The sequence below is a fragment of the Mytilus galloprovincialis genome, chromosome 8 (assembly GCF_965363235.1).
Source record: "Mytilus galloprovincialis chromosome 8, xbMytGall1.hap1.1, whole genome shotgun sequence".
Lineage (NCBI taxonomy): Eukaryota > Metazoa > Mollusca > Bivalvia > Mytilida > Mytilidae > Mytilus > Mytilus galloprovincialis.
In genome coordinates, this window is record NC_134845.1 from 28,664,213 (window position 1) to 28,689,435 (window position 25,223).

Consider the following 25,223-nt stretch of genomic DNA (forward strand, 5'->3'; position numbering starts at 1 on the left):
TAATTCATATATGGACTGTTTTCATCTTTATTGACATAAACTGAGATCGTCTTCTTTTGGATACTCTTTAATTAAAATATCACATGTTATGTAAACTGAAAAGTATGAGAGCTATCGTGCGTATGATTATTCTATCAATATTTTAATCATGTTGTTTTTTTGGGTAGAAATCATTGAAATATAATGTGAATGAGACGAATCTGAAAAGTTTGTGACAACCTAATACATTTATAATCGAACAAAGATTTTTAATACTAGCAAAGGTCTTGACTTTTCCAAAAAATCAGAAATTAATATTTTTACACAAAAAACTAAAAAATCGATAATATATTGTCTAGTAACGTTGTTATGACAAAACTACTAATTAAATTGAAATGTTCTCGGTCTCTCATCTGATTTCCACTGTTTGATGATCGTGTTCAAATAAAATTAAATTCTATAATTTTCTTTTTCCTTTTTTTTCTAAAATTTTCCACATGTTGATATAACGCAAAAATATAACCCATCATCCATCTGTTATCTCATTAAAACTTTATCTTATAATCGTCTAACTATTTGTGTAATTATGTTTGTGTTAGACAAATCTTTAATGCATACTTCTTTTCAACCTCCTACCACGAAACATGTTTGTATTCATATGTAGAAATGATACGACTGATAAAATAAGCTTATCTTGTTACAATCGCACTTTTCTTCGTACTTTCAAAGCACTTGTATTTGTTTCTTTAGAAGGCTGGGTGTTTTTATTACACCATATGCTTGTGGTATTGGTTGTTATAATTTTAAACCGTTAATATAAGTAGAGTACTTTCTTATATTCAGATGAAAAATAATAATGTCAGGAAATATCAATAAGTGGGGCGTTTGAGTCGATAAAAATAACAAAACTAACCAACCCATTTTTGTACCGTATAGTTTGGTTAATGTGTACTTAACTTATTAACGATAAATAAGTCCTATATGAGCTGTTTGCTTCCATTTTAATAAAGAACTCATTTTGAAAGAAATATGCAAACAATGTTAAAATAAAAATGATGAAAACTAAAAGAGAAACCACTTAAACCATCAGTTTGTTTATAACCGTTACAAATGAAATCATCAATTGTGGATTCAACTTTATAAAGAAGTTCGTAGATGTCAAGGAATTTCAACATTATTCGTCCAAAAAGAGCAGCAACACTTTGACAAACATTGCAAACACGAAAAGAAAAATAACAGTCAACTAAAAAGTAAAATCACAAAAATACTGAACTTGAAGAAAATCAATTCGGAAAGTCCATAATCACATGGCAAAATCAAATAACAAAACGCATCAAAAACGAATGGACAAGAACTGTCATATTCCTGACTTGGTACAGGCTGTTTCAAATGTAGAAAATGGTGGATTAAACCTGGTTTTATAGCTAGCTAAACCCTCACTTTTAAACCATTCATGTAGATCTAAATATTGAACAGCACCTAACTGTTTTTTTAGGAACACACATTTTGCACTCCGAGTACTGAGTAAAGTTTGACAACTTAAGGTCAAAATGAACCTTTTAAACTCAGGTGCTATTAAAGATAACCAGTTCGTTCTAGTTCCACTGTTATTGGTAATGGCGAGTAAAAATTCGGTCAAGGTCATAATCACAAAGTATATAGTTTAACAGATATTCCGTTACAGTCAAACAATTCATGATTATTTATATAAACTCTTGAGTTCCTTGTATTAAAAATCAATGGTTTAAGCAGTTTCAAAGTAATCAACAAACATTTTGAATTTGATGGAAAATGCAAACTCTAGAAAACTATTTTAATAAAGTTATATTTTTTCTTACACCCACTTGGTTTGAGGCGATAATTATATTTAGGAGTAGAAATCGAAGTTATTGTTTGCAACACAAACTGATACCTCCCTTTAGAGATTTCAGAACTGCAGACGTCCATCGATTCTTTGTCAAATGAAAAATAGTGCATGCTATATAGGAAATGCCATTGAAGAATTTAATAGTGTTTTGATGCAAATACTTGCCGTTATTTTCTTTGATAATATATATTCATAAACTTCAGTTTTGTTTGATCTGTTTTCCATTTTGTCCTGTTGAAAGTTACGGATGGGGGACTTAAGGACATTTTTACATTTTCTATTTAGAATATTGCTATATTAAAATATTCAAATATGTATTCGGATTACAGAACGCACCACTTTGTTCTCCTTAATATCTAGAGCGTGTAGTTGATTCTAATTTATATATTTTAAAATTCCCTGTAAATGATTAAACCGTTTTACACGTGCAAATTCATGCTTGCTACAAAAAGCCAATATTGACAATCAATTTCAGATATATAGTGAAATGTTCATCATAGCGTGGATATGAACTGGTCTTAGTTCCCATAAATATCTTGGCCCTATGGCAAGTGGCACAACCCTGGGGTGGTGTTCTCGAAGCTATCTTAGGATTAGGACGTGTCCTAAGACCATCTTATGACTAGTCTTTGTCCTAAGTCGTGTTCTCGAAGCTCTCCTAACTTACGATATATCACATTTTCGTCCTAACTTTAGGACACCTAATTAGGTGTCTTAAGATCATCATATCTTCATCCTTACTTTGTGCATGCTTTTTTCTCATTGTTTACGTGAAGATGAACGTGAAAAGAAACGCACGATCGGTTATTAACTCGTATATAGAATTTGTGCATGATTTTAAACTTTGAATTCGTGTTTTTACGATACGATGACACTACGAATTCAATATTCTCATTTCAAAACAAATTGCTTTACAGTTTATATCAAAATCCTATTTGATATTATTTTATAATTACATTTGAAATCATGCATTTAATTAAATACATGTTATTACAAAATTTTATAAACAATTTTATTAATTGGTTTTGTCTCTAATAAATGTTTTATCAAACAATTACTTTAACTATTTAGACTTTCGCACATAGGATATGTTTAGGACGTCCTAACATAAGATGCGTTTGAGATAGTTTCGAGACGCAACTTAAGAGTGTCCTAAGTCGATCCTAAGTCCATCCTAAAATCGGTCTTATCTATGACTTAGGACGAATCTTGGGATACTTTCGAGAACACCACCCCTGGTTTTTATGGGGTTCTTGATGCTCAATCTGTAACCTTCCATATATTGTTTTGTGGATTTATATGTCGTATCGACGTTTGTCGTTTTTGCAATGGCTCTGTCAGATTTTTTTCGACTCATGTGTTTAAGAAGTTCCCATGGTATTTCCCGCCTATTTCAAGTATACACGTATCATTTCAATATACGTAGACATATATAGACAATAACTGTTTAGTGTCTTTAAATATCAGCTGTATTTGTACGAGGCTAGGAAACAAGGTGTATGCGAGCTTTTAGCGAGCTACTACACCTGTTTCGAGCCGAGTACAAATACAGCTGATATTTAAAGACACTAAACAGTTATTGTCTTTATCCTGCAATTAATTCTGTTTATTGTTTGTGTTTTGAAAGACACAAAAACTAACATACTCATATTTAATTAATTAATTTAATTAATATTTAATTTGTAATCCCTTGAGGCCCGCGTAGTAATATCAAAATCACACATTACGCTGAAGACGGGTTCGCAAAAAAAGAATCTCGAATGGTCAACAATAATACATCGCTCAAGGTGTATAATTATCTATTTTAACATAACAACTAATTTCAACAGTAAAAACAAATAACAAAACATTGTCAAATTTGAAACAGAAGTGTACGAGTTGTCCTACGCTTCAGACTTGAAATTCACTAAACATGCATGCTGAAATTGACATGGTTGATTTTGTAACACAATCATACACATTCAAGTTTTGAAATCGACAAGTGTCATCGTCATTGGAATGCAACTGGAATACACATTCTGAGGTCACACAGGTTCAAACAATACTCAGTCCGGCAGTGGGCGGAGCTTTAAAGCGATATCTGTATAGTATACAGATACAGCATAGCGATATCTGTAGGGCTGTATCTGTATAGTAGGACACCCAATTGCAGGATACAAGGTTTTACATAAAATGGCTTAGGATTTCCCGTTTTGTAATAGTAACAACTAATAAACAAACTGTTATGGAGACCGTATATTGACAATGGAAAATGTAGGCAAACACAACAGATGGTTAATTCACTTCAAGCTGGATTGGAGTACGCAAATGGTCGTTATGCATAGTCATAAGGATTGTTATACTTACTAACTGATTATCAAGACAACTAGCAACCTACCTTCTAGGTAAAACCAACTCATTTATCTAAAATTAAAAAATCAAAAACACTATTGTGTTGGAGAATGATAAATAACAGATTGATGTGTTTAAATAATGCATCAAGATATACAAGCACAATGTACTCTGGCTTTTAACTTCAAGACTAATAGTTTACTTTTATAAATTGTGACTTGGATGGAGAGTTGTCTCATTGGTACTCATACCACATCTCCCTATATCTATCATGCTTGAATTGTTTATATACGAAAATATCTTTCATTTTCTCTCCGTTTCTTGGTCACGATGAATTTCCTAAATATCTTTTGTTTAACGTTTAGAACTCATGGCATTTAATTCATTGTTATTTTCAGTTGGTTAAATAATTTTGAATTCAATTACATTATCTGACAGTATAAACATGAATATAATATTTGTTCTGTCGGTTAGTTATATACTCTCCCGCGAAATGAAAAAAAATCATTGCTCATAATTTAAAATTTATGCAAATAACAGACCTTAACAAAGCAAAGTTCAAAACGCTCTGAATCAGGTAATGTCATGCTTATGTTGATATCTGCTATTCCCACGAGCAGACTGTAACTGGGGACCGTTAAGGCATAGACATATAAGGCATCAAAATTAGTCCTTTTGCGGCCGCGGTTGTCGTATTCGATAACGCCGATTCAAAAAATCTCATGAATACTTTATTCATTCTGCCGGTGAAAGACCAAAGAAAGGATGTTACCTTCTGATTCACCAGAAAGTCCATAGTAGGACAAACAGTGTACGATCGAACGTTCTCGCGTTGGAAAATCTACCGACGGGGGACCATAACATGCATGTGACTAGGTATTACAAGTTAGGTTTTATAAAGAGCGGCGTTCAATTGCCAGTGATGCATACTGTTGATTTTATTTTGTTAAGGATATTGCTCTATACACCATCACACTTCCTCTGCTGAACTTGTCTACCTCGACGACACAATTCCTTGCAAAACGTTTGTCCTGCGAATACGGTAAATAACGATATTTCGGATTGCAGCATCGCACAGCGTCGGTACATGCAACCAATTTACTGAATGCATTATATCGTACACTTATCTCGCTTTTAAGACACATTATACACATTTTTAAAAGCCACAATTCTCCGGCCGTGCACCTCTTCTCGATTGTACGTCATCTTCGTGCATGCGCAGCATTTTAGATGCAGACTAGGAAAGGTCAGATTTGTTCAAAAGATTTGTTCAAAAGATTTTACAGTAATCAAGTATTTAAATTCATTTATCGCACACTTCCGGTTTACAATGATCATGGCCTTATTAAGTTATTATACAAATGTAAATGAAGAAATAAATTGCGTGTTTTGGAGTTGTTTTTCAGGGCTAGGAGGGTATATGAATGCCCGTCCGTTATTTCGTCTAGAGACCCTTATTATTCAAATCTATCAAAAGATTTCATTTTCAATTTTCGCTCATTTGATTCTATATTGCATATACTATGCTGTAATAATGAAAACATAGAAACGTAAACAGGTACATTGAACAAACACTATTAATAACTGTTGATTTTCGAGGCGATTTCTCCCAAAAATTACCATTTATATGCATTTTCACGTATAGAGATTACATTGATGAATATATTATTTCATAAAAGTACGCGAAAGGCGAAAGTACAATTAATAAACTTGTTGTTTATAGCATGCATTAAAGTACATAAAATAAATGGGCTTCTTGGTGACTGTTGAAAAGCAAGCAAAAGTACTATGAAAGCTTGACTTGTGGACTGCCAAAAAGTAATAAAAATGCGAAAATACAATTAATGCTCTTCTCGTGGACAGCCGAAAAGTAAGCACAAAAGCAAAACCACTATTAATGATCTTCCTGTGGACTGCAGAAAAATAAGAGAAGCAAACGTACTATTAATGAGCTTATTGTGGGCGCCAAAAGTTAAGCTAAAGCACAAGTATTATTAATGAGAATCTTGGTGACTGTATTGTATGTATACAAAGATTCCTTTTTTGTACGAATATTTAACAGCAACATATAGTATACGTGGATTAAATTACAATACAGTACATAGTTGAACACGTTCAGAAAGTCTAAAGAAGTTATGACATTGTTATCATAACTAGCGTTATACTGCTCATGTGTGAAAAACAGTAACAATATTCGTTGATCCATATATATATGTCTGTCTGTTTCTTCATATTGTAAATTGACATTTGATAGTAAATTGCAACTTTATAAATCAATATCATAGATAAGTGCATTTTCAATGACACGTATTATAACCAATTGCATAATTTCTGACATTTCCTCACAAATATGTACTTATCAAGCACCGTCTATGTTAACCATGATATGTCATTTATCAAATATCGCTCATTAGATAAACGGCGTTCTCAATCTAGTACTATGACAATGTAGGCTCTAAGAAATAATTAAAACCTGTACTTTTAGTTTCACCTTACGTGGAGTTTTTTTTAAAGGATACTAAAAATTCAAAAATGTGAATTATAACATTGCCATAGGCCTGATATTTACTTGTAAATTATGTTTTTTTTCTTATTGCAAGTCATCCGTAGTTTTAATTAATTAAGAATTGGCATATTTTAAATGCATGTTTGATTTAAGAATAAGTAGTTTGAGTTTTAAAAAAGTAAAATAACACAAATACCGAACTTTTAGGAAAATTCAAACAGCAAGTCCCTTATCAAATGGTAGAATTAAAAGTTAAAACACACTCAACGAATGAAAAACGACTGTCCTAATATACTTGAAAAGGAACAAGTATTGTCTTATGTAGAAAATAATGAAATAAACCTGGTTTTTATAGCTAGCCAAACCTCTCAGTTGTTGAAATTGATAATATTGAAAACAAACTACATAGTGAACGTAAGCGTGATGACATTATCTACAAATTAGAATCTACAATGAGTTGATTTTTGCTCAAGTTTTTGTCAACAAACAAATAATGTGGTGGCTATTTATGTGCTTCTAAAATGGGCATAACTATTCAACACATGAGTTAAGTCGGTCAAACTTTTAAATGGATCTGTGTTAAGAGGTCACTAATAATCTTTCCAGACGGTAAATAAGTTGGTCGATGCTTTCTGAAGTTGACCTTGGTGAAGTGAAAAAAGTATACCTATTGTAAGACTTAAAACCTGAGGTAAAAGTAACGACAACAGCGAAATCTGTCAAATTTGAATGGATCCTGTTTTAAGTAGTCCCTAAAAAACTCAAACTAGACCTGTGTCATTGTGGGTTTGCAAAATTGTCAAATTTCAGATGGTTTTATGAAGTCTTTCTCAAAAAATTGTTTGGAAACCAAAATTTTTCTTTTTTTGCTTGATAAAGAAAATCACCCGATGATAGAATTGAAACTGATCAAATTTGAACAAAATTTGTAAAAATCCAAGAACAACATTTGGATATTTCAAATGATTTGTTAGAGAAGCACTGAAGTCTTCTGTGCACACCTCAAATTGGGTATATTTATTGTAAATATTTTATCATTTCATTGCCAACTGAATTTTTTTTGTGGGTGTTAGACATACATTTGCATGCTCTTGAATTCCTTTTCAAAATGTCTTGTCATTTTAAAAATGAGAACTTCCTATACAGTAATAACAATTGTCTAACGATATAGAACGAATTATGGTTTAAGATGGGCGTTAATTTATGGTTACTTGTGAGGTAGTTTGCTATATCACCTTCAAACCAAAAATGCAAAGTAAATGAAGCGCTTCATTGCATATATATTTAAATATAGATGTACTTTAAAAGTGCAAATTGTGGTGTCTTTGAGGTTAGTTTAGTACTACCATTAGCAAATAAGTTTGAATGAAAAACACCGAAGAAACCCGCGATTGTATGGATGTCGGTTAATTAATTTCCCATCCATTTGTAGTGCCGATAAGAAAAACCTTTTACAATCAGTAACTTTTCTTATCAAAAATTGTTGAGGCCATTATTTTGTTGAATAATTTATGCAGAACATTGTTATGGCGTCCTTATGGCACATAATACAGACAATTGTTTGTTTAATAGACAAGTTAGTTATCCTAAATAGCCATTCGGAATTAATAATGTATGATATGGTTCCGAAAATAAAACACGAGACTGATAATGAAAGTATGAAGTTATGACCTTCAAGAGAATACATGGAAACTTGTGTACGAAATAAACAAATAGAAGATCATCGGTGCCACAGTCAGAGTACTCAAATCGGTATTAATATACAAACACAGTGCATAAAGGGGAACAAAATCAAAAAGTTTGACTACATATACAAGAAATATAACAGAAAGAGACTGACCATTTAAGGCTGCAAAATACTGGCTAAGAAATTATAATTTAATTCAAAATGGACGAGGCAAAAAAAATTATACCAATAAATTTAAAAACAGCAAACAAATAAAGAATTTAAAGCGACAACATCACTTGAACATTATAATATTAAAATAAACTTACATGTATGTTCAATGTTTAACTGTATTGGTACGACATCTACAATGGACTCATCAGCGAGTTAAAAAGCTAAAAGGCAAAATAAGGTACGAAGTTGAAGAGCAACAATTCTGCAACTGTTATGCCAAGATACAGTTAAGAAATTTTGAATATATATACATCCATTGGATTGATAGCTTAGTCTTAGATGCATGATTGTTTTTATTAGTTGTTAGTGGCTTTGAACTAGCTGTCAGATAACTGCGAGTACTCTCAGATCTGTTCCTAGTGTCTTTTTGTTGTGGGGATGTACAAGTACCCGGCCACGTCCACTTGTATTTTTGTCCATCTGATGAGTTAAGCCTTTTTCAACTGATTTTTATAGTTCGTTCTTATGTTGTACTGTTATACCACTGTCCCAGGTTAGGGGGAGGGTTGGGATCCCGCTAACATGTTTAACCCCACCACATTATTTATGTATGTGCCTGTCCCAAGTCAGGAGCCAGTAATTCAGTGGTTGTCGTTTGTTTATGTGTTACATATTTGTTTTCCGTTCATTTTTTTACGTAAATAAGGCCGTTAGTTTTCTCGTTTGAATTGTTTTACATTGTCATATCGGGGCCTTTTATAGCTTTAGTTAACTATCCGGTATGGGCTTTGCTCATTGTTGAAGGCCGTACGGTGACCTATAGTTGTTAATGTCTGTGTCCTTTTGGTCTCTTGTGGACAGTTGTCTCATTGGAAGTCATACCACATCTTCTTTTTTATATTTTATACTCTACTAATGACTTTTTAATGGATTTGTTCATCATTTCATGAATGATGCCTGAACGACAATCAATAATAAGCGCCCATTTACTGCTTCCAAATGATATATTATCATAATGTTATATGCATACCTATATCACCAATGATATACACACACTCATGGGAATCACGGGAGAGGCCTAACAGAAACACTTGAAATCCATGGTGTTTCGACAGGGTTATGATTCCCTGCTATGTATGCAGAACTCCCATGAGCTTCAAATGTAAATTCAAATTTGAAAATGACCCATTTGTGAAATGAAAACAGTAGAAATTTGCTTCATCTCTGTCTGTATTCACAATTTTTATAGACTACCAATGAACCAGAGCTTGATATATTATGTTAACACCTGTCTGTTGTTGTTGCTTTATATGTCTTTTAGTTTGTCTGTTTTTGACATTGGATTCCTGTCTCAAAAAAGAAATACCTCACAACTCTTTAAATTCTCGTACTTCATATCCGTAATATAAGAGATATAGTTAAGTTAATGCACGCAACAGGTCACAAGGCGGGATATGATGGAATAGTTACGGAATTAAAAAAAATTACAAGGGCATTACAAAAAGAAATTTTCCTTATAGATGATTTATGATATAATATACTGATATTGATATTTTCATTTTAATTATTCATAACACGTATGAAGTAATGATTAATTAGACTTGTCTGTGCTCTAGGCATATATGAAAATATAGTGATGATGTGACAAAAATCTTTTTTAGGGGGTATGGATCTATTTCTCTTGATCTTGAAGACACTTTGTTACTATACCTAGATACAATTACTGAAGTAAATTATTGAAAAAGTACACTTTTGTGCATAGGTTATATGTTCTTGACGACAATAGTATCTATTTGCAGCTGTTGTATCTGGAGGGAGAATATTGTATCACGTCCAATTTGTTTCTAATACAATATAAAAGAGTAAACTTATTTGTCTTTATACGAGTATAAAATGATGAATTGAAAAAGGAAGCGGCCAAAATCTAAAAAAAAAAAAAGATATATTGTAGGAGTTTTTGTTTTTGTTTCGTTTTATTAGGTTGCAGTATCATTGGCGTATACGAAAATGACAATTGTCTTTTAATTATACTAGCATTGTATCGTTGATAAAGAAGGTACAATTATTTGTTTCGACTATATTTCTATTTTCCAAAAAGCAAAAATGCAGTTGATATATATCACTTTCAAATAAATATTTTGTTTATCTTCTGAGGAGTAACACAACTTCATAATTGATTCGGCATGGTTTTGATCTCAATCGCCACTATGGTACGATTTTAATTCTCTGCAGGGCATAAACTTGACCCAGAGAATTTGGATGCTTTTCGTTTTAAACTTAGTTCGTATTTTACAATGGAGCTTTCCAACTGTAAAGTAAGAATTAACAAACAGTTTACAAGTCAAATGGGGTTTGTATATGTTATTTGAAAAAAGATACCGTTGTTTCATATTCTCATAGTTACCATATGGAATATAACTGTTCTATCTTTTCTTTTTGATACTAGTATAGGATTTTATTTAATTACAACGGTGCACCTAATTTTCAAAAAGATTATGAGAAAATGAATAGGAAAATATCGATGGCTAGAGCTTATTTTCTAATGTATGATTAACTTGTTTGCTTTGTTTGTATATTGTACAATTGTAAATGGGATAACTTCCAATCAAATTTACATTAAATATTCAGATTAAAACTACATCTATGCCTATTTGATGTATATTTATTGTTTGAAAGTTTATTCAAACAAAAAAAAAAGCAACCCAACCAAAAGTTTCACTCAACAATCATAAGAAAATTAGCTCTTATAAGATGAAATATTCGGATGCATGTATGAATGCATTTATATTCATGCTTATCCTTCAGTCAAATATTGTTCAATTAGAATTTAGAAAATACTCCAAATATTGACACTAAAAATACAGACAACTTATTTTACACCTTTTAATGTCATTTATTTTATTTGAATAGAAGAATTATTTACCGAATTATTTCTAATAAATACGTCAGTCAAATGACACAATAGTTCAATTACCATGCCACGACATATCCCCTAAAGAGTTTCATGATGACTAATTCATAACAGAAAAAGTTTGTTAGACTGAAGCTATCTTAAGTCCATAGAGATTTGGGAAAAGTTGGTCAATTATCACCAAATACGGTAGGCATTTCTTGAATGACAGGCAAGTTACAATTTTGTTCGATAACACAAAAGGCGAGAAAGTTATTATTCCTAAGAAACATGGTGGATTGCAGACACACTGTTCTAAATATCAAAGCATGATAAATTGATATATTTATGACGCTAATCGACTACATTAATAATCCTTGTTAAACTAGTATGCATTGATATTATGCACTATGAGATTATTGACTTAAGATGCCAGTAGTGGACCATACTAGGAACTGCGTACACTTCCGAAGCACCCGGAGAAGCTTTCCGTTATTGACAAGATTGTGTGTAGCGTTTTGTGAGATTGTTAGTTATTGTGTACCTTTTTTTGGCCTATATGTTGATTGTCTGTTTTTTTATTAGACTTGTGGTTTTTGATTGTTTTATACCTTCTTACCTATTGTAAATAAAGGCAATGATTGTTTTATACCTTCTTACCTATTGTAAATAAAGGCAACAGTTGTTTACCGTTGTTCAATAGTCATAAATCGATTAAGCACATACAAATACGGGTCATAAACAGAAAGAAACACATCAACTTTAAGAGAAAAACAACGGAATAACAGAAACACGGCAATGCTTCAAAAACAAACGCCAACATACATGGTGTTTATAGGGACTGTATAATATGTCTGCTTGTTATTGTTTAAAATAACTTATAAAAGAAAACCACCATCCTTGTATATTGTTTCTTAAACCCAAGAAAAGAACAAAATTATTTCGAATAACGTCCCTATTAACAAATTTACTGCAGGTCCTTTTTTAATCATGTATTAGAAATAAATAAACCAGGTTTCAATATGTTTTAAGACGAATTGAGTCAAAATTTCAATTCCTTTTCATTCATAATGCTCTTGTTCTTTGATTAAGAAAACCGACGTACCAAATCTACTTCAGGTCCTATTTAAATCATGTCTTGGAAATAAATAAACCCAGTTTCAATATGTTTTAAGATGAATTGAGTAAAATGTCAATTCCTTTTCATTCATAATGCTCTTGTTCTTTGATTTAGAAAACCCACGTCCTCTTGTAATTCAATTTAATTTGTCCGTTATTCAAACTTTCATTGCAGTTAGAAACAATCAGACCATTCTCTGCATTAAACTCTCAAATAAACTGATCACTCATCGTGTGTTACTCAGATACCGTTACCATAAAATCCATTCTAACTACACACTGTTGTAAACGATCAGAGTTAGAGAAAAGCAAAACGACTAAATGTTGCATGCATTAGCAACTTTGATAGAAAACTACATTATACTGGTAACTATTACTTACTTTGATTAGAACATCATTCGAAATGCATTTACCGAGCATTTATCGTTTCCTCTTAATTCAATGAATCATTGGTCTTAACAGGATTAAATGGTTTCATTTACAATAAAATGCATTTTTTTTAAATTCACGCCTCGTAATGACACTGAAGATAAGTGCTAGAAAATCAGCAAACGATTAACCAAGATATTTATTTCACTTTGGATGGAAGTATAAAAAAAAATATGGATTACACCTGGTTTTATACATCATATATTCACATATACGAGGTCTTGGTGATGACCAATAGCATATACAAAAATGGCCAAGCAAGATAAAGAAAAGAGGTGCTGACAAATAAAGCATAGAGCACAAATGGCATAAGATTATAACCAGATCGACACTAAACACAAAAACAAAGAGCAATATAACACAGAAGTTGTTCCGATATAAGAGTACGCATGGGTTACTGAAAGTCAATTCAAATCCCAAGTTCAACTAATACTAGTAAATACATCATATTCTCCAAGACTAATTTGTCATCCAATCACACAAAAGTGTTCGTGTATAAACACGTCCTTACTAATCTGCACCTAGAGCCTCATTAGTTGTCGTTTTTTGCTGTCTGCCATATTTTGTTTCTATATTGTTGTTGCTACATGAATTAGGCATTTTTGGTTTTCTCTTTTGCTATTTGTTACTTTTTCGTCATTCGGATGCCTTTGTTGTAAGGCCTGGTATACAGTATTGTTTTTTAATTGTTGAGGATGACCTATATATGTGGTCATTGGTCGAAAGTCGTCTCGTTGGTAATCATTTACATTTTATAGCCGTTTATACGGTAGGTGTTATCTTGTTGTTAAAGGCCGTGTGGTTGCCTATAATTGCTTACATTCATTTCATTACAACTTTCAATTGATGGATAGTTGTCACATTGGCAACCATACCACTTCATTTTATTTTCATATTCATGGGCAATAATACCAATCTCCTTATTTTCATAGATTAAAGAAAATGAACGAGTATTGAGGAAGAACGATTAAAGTTTATGCGAACTTAAACTGAATAAGTCTATTTGTCTTTTCTAGGTTATGTCATCGCCTTCAGTATGATGACCCTTTCTATGAATGAATTATATCTTAATAACAGTGAATGTATGTGTCTTAACAAACAACTGTCTATTTCAATTGCACTCTATAATAAAGTTATAGCAAACAGTTATATTGTATTTGTTATATTTCCCTAGAGTTAAAGTTTTCATTGTAGAAATCATTAAGTGGTCTTGAGCAATGCCAACTTCCGGTTAAGGGAGAGAATCAGTTTTGTCATACATTCTTTTATACAAATCCCTGGCCTGTCTTGAAAGACTATTTATATGCACGACGAAAGAAGTCAATTGGTAGAATATGACATAATAGTTGAAATAAAGTACAAATGTCAAACTTCTTTTAAATGGCTTTGATATTTCTCTAAAAACAAATCTAATAACCAAATTTACCATCTTGGGAATCAATCTTGTAATTTTTTTTATGTATATAACATGCACGTTCTTGGAGGAGAATCTGCTCTAAAGACAACAGTATTATACCGCTGTTCTAAAGTCATAAATCGATTGAAAGAAAACCTATCCGGGTTACTAACTAAAACGGAGGTGAACACATCAACTATAAGAAGAAAACAACGAATAATAACAACTGCCATTTTCCTGACTTGGTACAGGACATTTTCAGAAAAATTGTGGGTTGAACCTGATTTGCGGCTAGCCAAACCTCGCGATTTTATGGCAACGTTAAATATAACGCTATAACAATGAGACTACATGACTAAAACTACCTTTTTGAAAGTCTAATATGTGAAAAAAGTTCCATGAAGAATATAGTTTTTTGTTGCATACAAATAAACACAAGCTATCACTTTTTATTAATTGACTGTTCATAAACTGTTGAAATAAATCGAAACATGAAGGTTTTCCTACCACATGCATAGATTAATTAGTTTGAATTCTTGTTCTTCTTTCTGTTAAGTTGAGTAAAATATTTAGTTCGAGTGCCACTGACGAGTTTAATATAATAGACGCACATCTTGTGCACTTAAGGGTGTTAGCTCCTCTTGTTTTTGAACTTTTGCCAGATATTCAGAACCCTCAGGTTTTATACATGTAATGCAATTAAACAAATGACCCCACTAAACCCTATTTTCTTTCCGTAACTTCATAACACATAAATGAAATTGTCATTTTTGTAAAATCCATGTTTTTTTTTTTTATCGTTTTTGGAAGAAAAAAATGCCAATGTTGAATATATGAAAAATCTCGAAAGAATTATTTCCCCCCAAATCATATATAATGGCTTGTATCTCGCAAACCTTGATTTTTTTCTGACTTTTTTTTAATTTCTTAGCTTTTTTACTACAATTTTTAACAGTCTTTTAAAAAGTTTTTTATTATTCTGGAACATCATTAATCATAAGCTACTGATGAGTTTTTTAAAACTGTGTATGGTTCAAAACATGTTATATATTATGCTTTGTAATAATTGACCTTAATCCAAAAATAATGGCAAATATTTAGCGCGATGTTAATAAGTCTTTCTGCTTACATTGGCTGCATTCCACAGAAATTTTGCAATAAGCTTCATGGCGTGTTATTTAGCTCCGCCATGTTACATGACTTTGGTATAGTTAAGTAATAGAACAAAGTTACTTTAGATGAAATAAAGACATTATTATGACGGAAAATCAATCTTTACATTCTCTAATAGAATCTTCATATTTCTCAGATTTATTCTCATATCGTAAATTGCACTTCTGTACTTTATGTAGAAGGAGTGTATTTGTAACCGAGAACACATTGAATTAATAATCAAAGTAGGCTTTTTTCAATTTTTGCAATCGTCATCACAAATAGCATGATCGTGTTTAGTGTCTCCCACCAATCCAACTAGAAACAAGATTATACACTAAAAATATGCGGGTGCCACATGTGGAGCAGGATCTACTTACCCTTTCCTGAGCACCCGAGATCATCCCCAATTTTTGTTGGGTTCGTGTTGCTTAGTCTTTAGTTTTCTATGTTGTGTCTCGTGTGCTATTTTTGTCTGCTTGTCTTTTTATTTTTTAGCCATGGCGTTGTCAGTTTATTTTCTATTTATGAGTTTGACTGTCCCTTTGGTATCTTTCGCCCCACTTATTTTTTTATCCTACCACAGATATGTTTACTATCCTACTAGAGATTTTATTTCATGTCTAATAAAATTTCATAACAATATCTCAAAGAAAATTTCTAGATTTAAGCCAAGACTTTCTATCTTTGGTATCATTTTGATGAAGCTGAATTGAATAGATACAATTATTATAGCCATTTTTTGCAAAAATCATTTTCTTATAACGTCAATAAAAGAAGCAACATTAGTAAAGTCCGATTAATTAACTTGTATACAATGATTTTAAAATCAATGATATCACCTATATATTCCCTCGACGAAACCTCTGTGTATACACAACGTCTTAGTTGTATTGATGGTCTGAAACAAAATTGCAATATTAGTATGAACATTTGAGCTTTCATTTCTAAGGAAGTCGACCTACTTAAAAAAAGACATCTTCAATATTCTACAAATTCAGATTAACTTCTTTAAATTAGATAAAAAAAATCACCAATAAAGTCAGATAGATAACTGTTTAGTGTAGGCCTATACTTGTTTCTCACTAAAGGCTTACAGTAAATGAGCACGTAAAGTAAATTTTCATACTATATCACACATTGTAATATAAAAGAATGAACTAGTTTATATGTTCAAGTCTAGACATAAATCAAAGTAGCCTTTATTTCTTGCTGTTATAAAAAAAATCAGGAATGCTTTCAAGAAAATGTGCTAAAGTAGTTTTATCGTCCGTAATTTTTCTATAAAATCTCTTGATACTCTTCTTTAAGATAATGCACAATTTAAAATATTTGTACTTAAGTATTATTTTTTATCTCGTTTTAATATGAATCTCTTTACTTTTATAGTTATAACCATGACATAGAAATTTATGTCAAATGCATCTAAATATAAACGCATTTAACATTATTGTTCGAAATCCACTTTCGAAATCACAAATTATTTATATATCGGATAGTATTTAAAGACGATCATCGATTAACGCATACTCTTTAAATTATGTCAATTTAAGAAACAAAACGTCACTGTTTTCTATTGTGTCCTAAATAACAATTTATCATCCTCTACGACATGGTACCGTTCTACGAGCAATAGGTTGCGTAAGTAAGACTAGTATTAACAGTTTCAGGCAGTTTCAGATAAATACGGTTGACTCCAATCGTTATCTCTCCGTCAAAGTATTTGGTTTAAAGCCATTGAGTGTTTGTTCCATGCATAACTCTACGCCAGTTCGTTAGGCCAATGGATGAATATTTCAATAAGGATAGTTTCCATATCGAGGCCAGTACGTTAGGCCAATGGATGAATATTTTAATAAGGATAGTTTCCATATCGAGGCCAGTACGTTAGGCCAATGGATGAATATTTTAATAAGGATAGTTTCCATATCGAGGCCAGTTCGTTAGGCCAATGGATGAATATTTTAATAAGGATAGTTTCCATATCGAGGCCAGTACGTTAGGCCAATGGATGAATATTTTAATAAGGATAGTTTCCATATCGAGATTATACGCCAGTTCGTTAGGCCAATGGATGAATATTTTAATAAGGATAGTTTCCATATCGAGGCCAGTACGTTAGGCCAATGGATGAATATTTTGATAAGGATAGTTTCCATATCGAGGCCAGTTCGTTAGGCCAATGGATGAATATTTTAATAAGGATAGTTTCCATATCGAGGCCAGTTCGTTAGGCCAATGGATGAATATTTTAATAAGGATAGTTTCCATATCGAGGCCAGTTCGTTAGGCCAATGGATGAATATTTTAATAAGGATAGTTTCCATATCGAGGCCAGTACGTTAGGCCAATGGATGAATATTTTAATAAGGATAGTTTCCATATCGAGGCCAGTTCGTTAGGCCAATGGATGAATATTTTAATAAGGATAGTTTCCATATCGAGGCCAGTACGTTAGGCCAATGGATGAATATTTTAATAAGGATAGTTTCCATATCGAGATTATACGCCAGTTCGTTAGGCCAATGGATGAATATTTTAATAAGGATAGTTCCATATCGAGGCCAGTACGTTAGGCCAATGGATGAATATTTTAATAAGGATAGTTTCCATATCGAGGCCAGTTCGTTAGGCCAATGGATGAATATTTTAATAAGGATAGTTTCCATATCGAGGCCAGTTCGTTAGGCCAATGGATGAATATTTTAATAAGGATAGTTTCCATATCGAGGCCAGTTCGTTAGGCCAATGGATGAATATTTTAATAAGGATAGTTTCCATATCGAGGCCAGTTCGTTAGGCCAATGGATGAATATTTTAATAAGGATAGTTTCCATATCGAGATTTGCCAGCAGAGCAACATTTTATTAAATTATTGAATTCAGTATCAAATCGGTCGAACAAATTCTATAACAAATGATATAATTTTATTTGATAACATAAAATAATGAAATAGTCTGTTTACATTTTCTGTAGCTAACAAAGCTTTTGCAGGTTGCGTGACTAGAATGTAATTTTTCTTGTAATCATATTGTATTGATGTTCTATTGTATGGCTCTGATTTAACCTATTGTGTTGTCTGTTGCAGCAAATGACATCTTCATATCTTCCTCTTAATATGAGTGGGTTGAAAGCTGAACTCCCAAACATATTTGCATATTTGTAACTGCATGATGTCAGAAGAAACAATGTGAATGCAAGCCTTACAGTGTAGTTTTAATTTTACGTTAACAAACTAAAGTTCTTACATATATACAAATTTAAGAAAAAATAAAAATATTTTGTTTCGCCTGTTTGACAATAACATACATTGTTGTGTTAAAAATTCCCTTTCATTGTCAACCTTTAATCTAAATGTTCTAATCATTTATTGGTTGCAATAATATAGAGATTTCACAGTCAAATAAAAACTGATATTTCACATGAAAAATAAATCTCTTGATATCACTACTTTTACGTCATACAAAAATAGGATTGTAAAGATGTTGTTAACTAGCAAACTCAAAATAATAATTAAGTTATACCGACCATTTGCGTCGCGAAATGTCTTGTTCTCATTGCTGATGTTTCGTGAGGCGGCAAGTAATGGCAACTTTGCAAACAAACATTTTAAAGCCGGAGAAAATTTTGACAAAAGGAACACGAGTGTAGGCTAAGTTTTGTTTTACATATGGCCTCTTTAAGACTTTCGTTTATAAAAAAATAATATTCTTAAGCTGCAATTTTAAATGTTTTTTTTTCAAACTGCATGGCTTTATGATATATTAACTATTTGTGTTTTGTTCGGGATTGGAGTGTAGGCTAAGTCCTTTTGCATATGGCTTCTTTCAGACTCATTCGTTTTTAAAAAATATTCTTATTTCACATGATTTTTCAAACTGCCTGGCGTCATGTTATGTTAACTATTTGTGCTTTATTTGTGCTTCGCGCGGGGATTTTCTTGCTTTGTTAAGGACCTCCAGTTTTCTGCTCCTTTTTTTGGCAGTTGTTCCTTTGACACACTCCCCATTCTCAGTTTTAGCTGAATTCTCAATTTTATTGTTAGGAATGTTTTACCAAGTAGATAATGAGTAATTACGGATTCCAGTTTCATCCTAATTGACATACATTTGTTATTTAACTCATTTAGGCGATTCTATGACAATGATCCATTTCAGCCGGTTTGGTGAATATTTAATAATTTGACATTTGGCAATTACTTGTCTTATCAGTATATAATCTTAATTCCAAATGGCTTATCAGTTTAATTTCAGTTGATCTATATTTTGCTGAAGACCATTTAGTCTTCCTAACAAATGTTAGATGTTTTTGGTATTTAATTGCTTGTTTTAAAAGCATTGCAAATAACATAAAAAATAGTCGCAGGATTGTTTTTCAGAACCATTGTCTGGGAAATGTCAATAACCTGGTTTGAAAATAGAATATCAGTGATTTTTAAATAGTCGTCCGAAAAAAAAACCTGTTTAAAAGATCTTTTCAAAGGCGTGTTTTATTTTTGTATGCTTTGCGGTAGTTGTATGTACAAAACACTTTACTAACCAGCCAGATGTTAGGCAGGGAACGGGGGAATCGTTTTGAAAGGATTCATCTGGACCCTACTGCTTAAGTGGGTTTCGAAACAGTTAAATCACATGTTACATGTTTTTCGTTTATCGCAGAAAAAAGAAACTAGGTATCTTGTGTTTACATTACAGTTTGAATATCCTCTAATCTTAAGTATTGTATGTCTCAAATTGTAATTATTGTAATACTTAGTGCTCACTAGGTTTAATAATAAATGTTATTCACAAATGAAACAACTTGAAAAGCAGATTAAAATACAAACCTTATACAGTTTTATAAACATGTAATTAGTGTAAAAAATTATCAAAGATACCCTACTTATAATTTTGTATGCCAAACATTTTGCCTACATAATACTCATGAGTGACAATCGAATTAAAACTATTGGAAAGCCAAATAAATTACGAAGTTGAAATCCGAAATTCCATACAGTTGTGTCAAAAAGGTCACGGAACTCGATACAGTATGGTAGAACAACTTTAATTTTTTCAAATAATGTATCATTTGAGAAAAAACAGTCAAGTTATAGAAAATGAACATATCAATGACATTTAAATTAGATTGCAACTCAAACATGTAAGCGTCAACTCAGATGGCTTAGAGCCATTTAGGTATGATGAATGAATATATTTTACCAAAACATAAATCATTACAATTATGACAACATGAATAGACAACAGAGAACACTCATTCAAAAAGTTTCCCCTCTACGCATGTTCATATGCCTGACCCAATCATGTTTTATTTTATATCGACGTGTTTTGTTTGTTTGTTATGTTGACGACTTTTGTATTGTTGAACCATCAATATTGTCTTTTTTAGTTATCCATCATATCAAATTAGGAATATGGCATTTTTTGTTATCAAATAGTTCGTTTCTGTGTATGTTGGCGTTTGATTTTGTTGCACTTCAGTTTTCCTAATGTTCCTTTGTTTTCCACTTATGTGTTTTCATTGGTTTTAGTCACTTTACTGACCAGCCAGGCGTTAGACAAGTAGGTAGCTTGTAACCCGGATTTGTTTTCTCCCAAATAATCTATTACTTTTGAACACCGGTATACTTCTGTTGCCTTAATTTCAGACTCGAGAAGATTAGGAGCTCTGAATATTAAAGTGACCCCTTCAATTGTAAAAACATCCAGTAGTTTCTTTTTGAAAGTTTCTTTTGGGTTGCTTTTTTATTGACGTTAAACCGCAACCCTATTTCTTTCTTCATATTTTGTCTATGTAATCAAAGAGACGTTCAGACAATAGTAACATATGACATTCATGAAAAAAACTTGTAATATGCTTTTGTCTTTACGTAAGCAGCAGAAGTTGGGGTGCCAAATGGAATTCTCGTCAAATAAGAAGATATTAGTTTATAATAAATTCTCTGCTAAAAAAAACCCGCAAGAACCGGATTAACCTGAACTTATTGTTATATAAACACGTCTATTCATTCCAACTGGTAGATAAATAATTTCAACAGATTTTTTATTTTTGAATTCTATGAAAATTCCTCATCCAATGTAATGATAGTGTTTAATGAGCTGAATAAAACTTATGTTAGATTTGTATGAGTGAAGAGTATTGGTTTTGTATTGAACAAAAACTGTAATTACAAATAATCTTTCGTGAAAGCTTCATCTTGTAATGACATTGTATTCCACTTAAAGTTTCAATACATTCTGATTACAATTAACGGCTGAATTTGAAAAAAAAATGAAATTTGCAGGAGGCTGTACTCATTAATCAATTTGTCGGAAATAGGTAACCAAACTCGTCATAGGGATTAAGATAAAGCAGCAAGCAATTAACGTTGAACTACGATTGTTTTTAATTGAACAATAATATTATCTTGTATATTTTTCATTAAACTATGCTTAAAAGCGAGTTTAAAAAATTGGAACAAAATATCAATATATATATCAATTGAGATAATGAAAAGAAGAAATAATGGCGTTATAGCCATTACTCGATTTTAGAACTTAACACTGAAAATTCCACCTGTATGAGCCTCAGTAAAAATAGTCATAACGTCAAAAATCTAGAAAATTAGGACGAAATTGAATTATATTCTGAAATATAAATTCATGAAATATAATAAATTGAAATGTACCATACTATATAATCAGTCGTATGAATCAAATTAATGTACCATACAATATAATCAGTTCCAAAAATTAAATTCTTTATTTGATTTCTTTCGTAAACAGAAAAGCATGTATGCACCTTATTGCTTTTTTATGGAAAATATTATTGAATTTTGATGTCACAAATATTTGTTAAGAGTCTATAAATAATCTTTTATACATAATATTCACTAATGAATATTGAAGATATTTTTCAATTTAGCATTTTTACAATACATTTAGAATGTACGATTAAAGTCATATGAAATGAGTGACTGGTGAAAAATAATGTTTATCCAATTCTTGAACCAATACATGTATATATCATAAACTTAGTCTTCTGTGCACGATATTATCATGTTTTACGCATCCATATCGCATAATCGTCAAAAAATATTTCTGTCAGTCTGTTATAATGTGAAAATATGGCAGCTTATTAATTGTCGTGTTTTGAATCCGTAGTTTACATATATAGTAAACAATCAACAAAGAAGCATGGATATTGAGCACGTGTATAATATGTACAATAAAATAATTTTTTTTAATGACAGATCCATGCGTATTGCAATCACCGGATTTTTACGAAAAAGGTCACGGTGAGTTCACTGCATACGGAAAACATATCGGCGAGTTCTTCACTGAGGCAAACAATTAAAAGATAGTGAACTTCATATAAACTTGGATAAAGTGTACAATTTTCTGGGGAAAAAAAAGTATATAAAATAAGTTTTATGAAAAAAGCTAGTCATTTAGTTTTAAAAAAACCAATGCATCATTTTTTTAAATTAGAAGTTTCATAACATTTCTATTCTAAATATTTTTTTCCAAGTAAAGAAAAAAAAAAAAAAAAAAACTCAAGAAATTATAATCATCAAAGAAGAACACACAAGTAGTGTAATGTACGATTTTGGCGCAAATGTTCAAAAATATACAATTCAGGTAGTTATACATCCGGGTACATTTTGGAGAAAAGTAATTTGGACGCTCAACATTTATAACGTTTTACTTTCATTCTACTTATCACTACAGTAGGTATAAAAATATTATTACACATAGTAGGCATATAATTGTGTTTGCCAGACGCGCATTTTATGTACAAAAGACTTATCAGTGACATTTGAATAAAAAAAGTGAAATGACCAAATATAGTAAGAAGTTGCAGAGCATTGAGAGTAAACAATACCGCTTTTCCCAATGATTTGATCAAATTCAGCTCACAAAACTATATCTTGATTAGAAAACCCTTAATATTTCGAATAATTCAAAGTTTTTTAAACAGTCTATTTATAAATATGGCAGTGTTAATGATATAATGACCGCAACAATGGAGGACACGTTATAACCTTTCTCGAAGAATACAGGAGTAATGTCGATAATGCTAAGCTCTAATGTCAAAACCCTGATAAGAACGCCATTGCTACACAGTGTTACACAAAATGTGACTTTGTGTCAATGCATGGAATATGGCGGTTTTTCCTAATGGTCATATTAGTTTGCAGTATTCACGTTATCATAGTTTTCAACAGTTTCTTTGCAGCCATCTTATCTCTAGAAAAATCTCATCATTATATGCACATCCTGCTTGTTAGCAAGCACAATATTTGTTTATTTCAAAATACTACTAAAGTCTCTCTTAAGTAAAACGTTGAATTGGTAGTTGTGACTTTCTTTTTCCATACTAGATATGTTGAAAATGTAATTGTTTCAACGCAGTGTTTTACGAATCTAATGTATTTAAAAAAATAGTTACATTGTGGATTAATATATACAGTCATGTATGTCATCTTTAAAAGCACGAGAAGCTATCAAGTTTAAAAAAACCACACTACGTTGGCAATAAACACTAAGCAAAGCTAACTTCTGAAAAACCACTCAATTTCTTTTTTTCTGATCTATAAAACAATTGCGTATATTCTTATCATTTTTTCCGTTTCAAATTTTTTTTCATTTCATTGATCAATTTTGCACTTTACGCTAATAATACATATCACTCATAGTCAGAATATTACTCTACATCACTGCCATACATAGACCGAAGAAACTCAATCTTCTTACAAAATTGAACGTTTGTGATATGATGCCTGTCTTTTTCTTAGACTGCAGAATTATAAAAGTTCATGCAATTAGTTCATGATAATGTCAATTGCCCTTTTGATATTGTAGGTATTTTGTATGTCTGAAGTTAAAAACTTTACCAGAAAAATCTCAGACTTGTCTATTTGTATTTGTTCCTGTCAAACTTATACCGTTTTAATTCGCCCACGTGTTATTGTTGAAATATGGATCTCAACACAACTAAATTCAAATTCCATTCCTGAATGCATATACAAGACGTGTCAATTTGTAATTGTTAGCTTCGACATCGTCTGCGAATGCTGAGTAACCACAGTTGATTTTTCATATTCAAATACCCCAATTAACTTTTTCAATGTTGTTTTATCATTCATCTATATTACAGAAGCCGTTAAGTTCACGTTCTGCTTTTTATGTTTATGATACACTTTCATTATATTCGCCAGGGTTTGGTGACAATGTTAAACACATCTATTCAATCGAATTTGAAATAAAGAATATCACACATTTAAGAGTGCTTCATAACCCAACTTTCACAAAGAAATTGAAAATGACGGTCGGTTGGAAACACGCTTTACACCAAAGAGAATATTTTAGCTTCTTAACTGTACAGTATGCATTTATATTAATTACTACTCCAGCCCCTTCGTATAGAGTACACATTTCCCAGTCGATATGATATTCAAAAGCGTGCATTGTCTATAATTGTTTTCTTGATAAAACATTGCTACTGACAGGGAATCCATTAAGCTAATGGTTCATGTGATAAAGTTGAACCCATCCCTGCGACAATTTAAAGCCTGCGTTGGTTTGCACATAGGCGAAATATATGTTCTGTTTGTCGTTACTATACTGTCGTTCATTTTCCTCAAAAGTAATATATCTAATGAGACTTCTCAACAGATTTGTACCTACCTGATGGGTTTACCCTAACGGAGCACACAGGATCACCTCTGTTAGAAAG

The 25,223-nt window shown here is 31.6% G+C and overlaps 1 protein-coding gene across 4 annotated transcripts in view; it reads left to right on the forward strand.

Moving 5' to 3' along the window:
* The window catches only part of LOC143085490 (glutamate receptor ionotropic, kainate 2-like), a 73,012-nt gene that overhangs the window by 796 nt on the left and 46,993 nt on the right, over positions 1-25,223 (forward strand). The window lies entirely within an intron of this gene.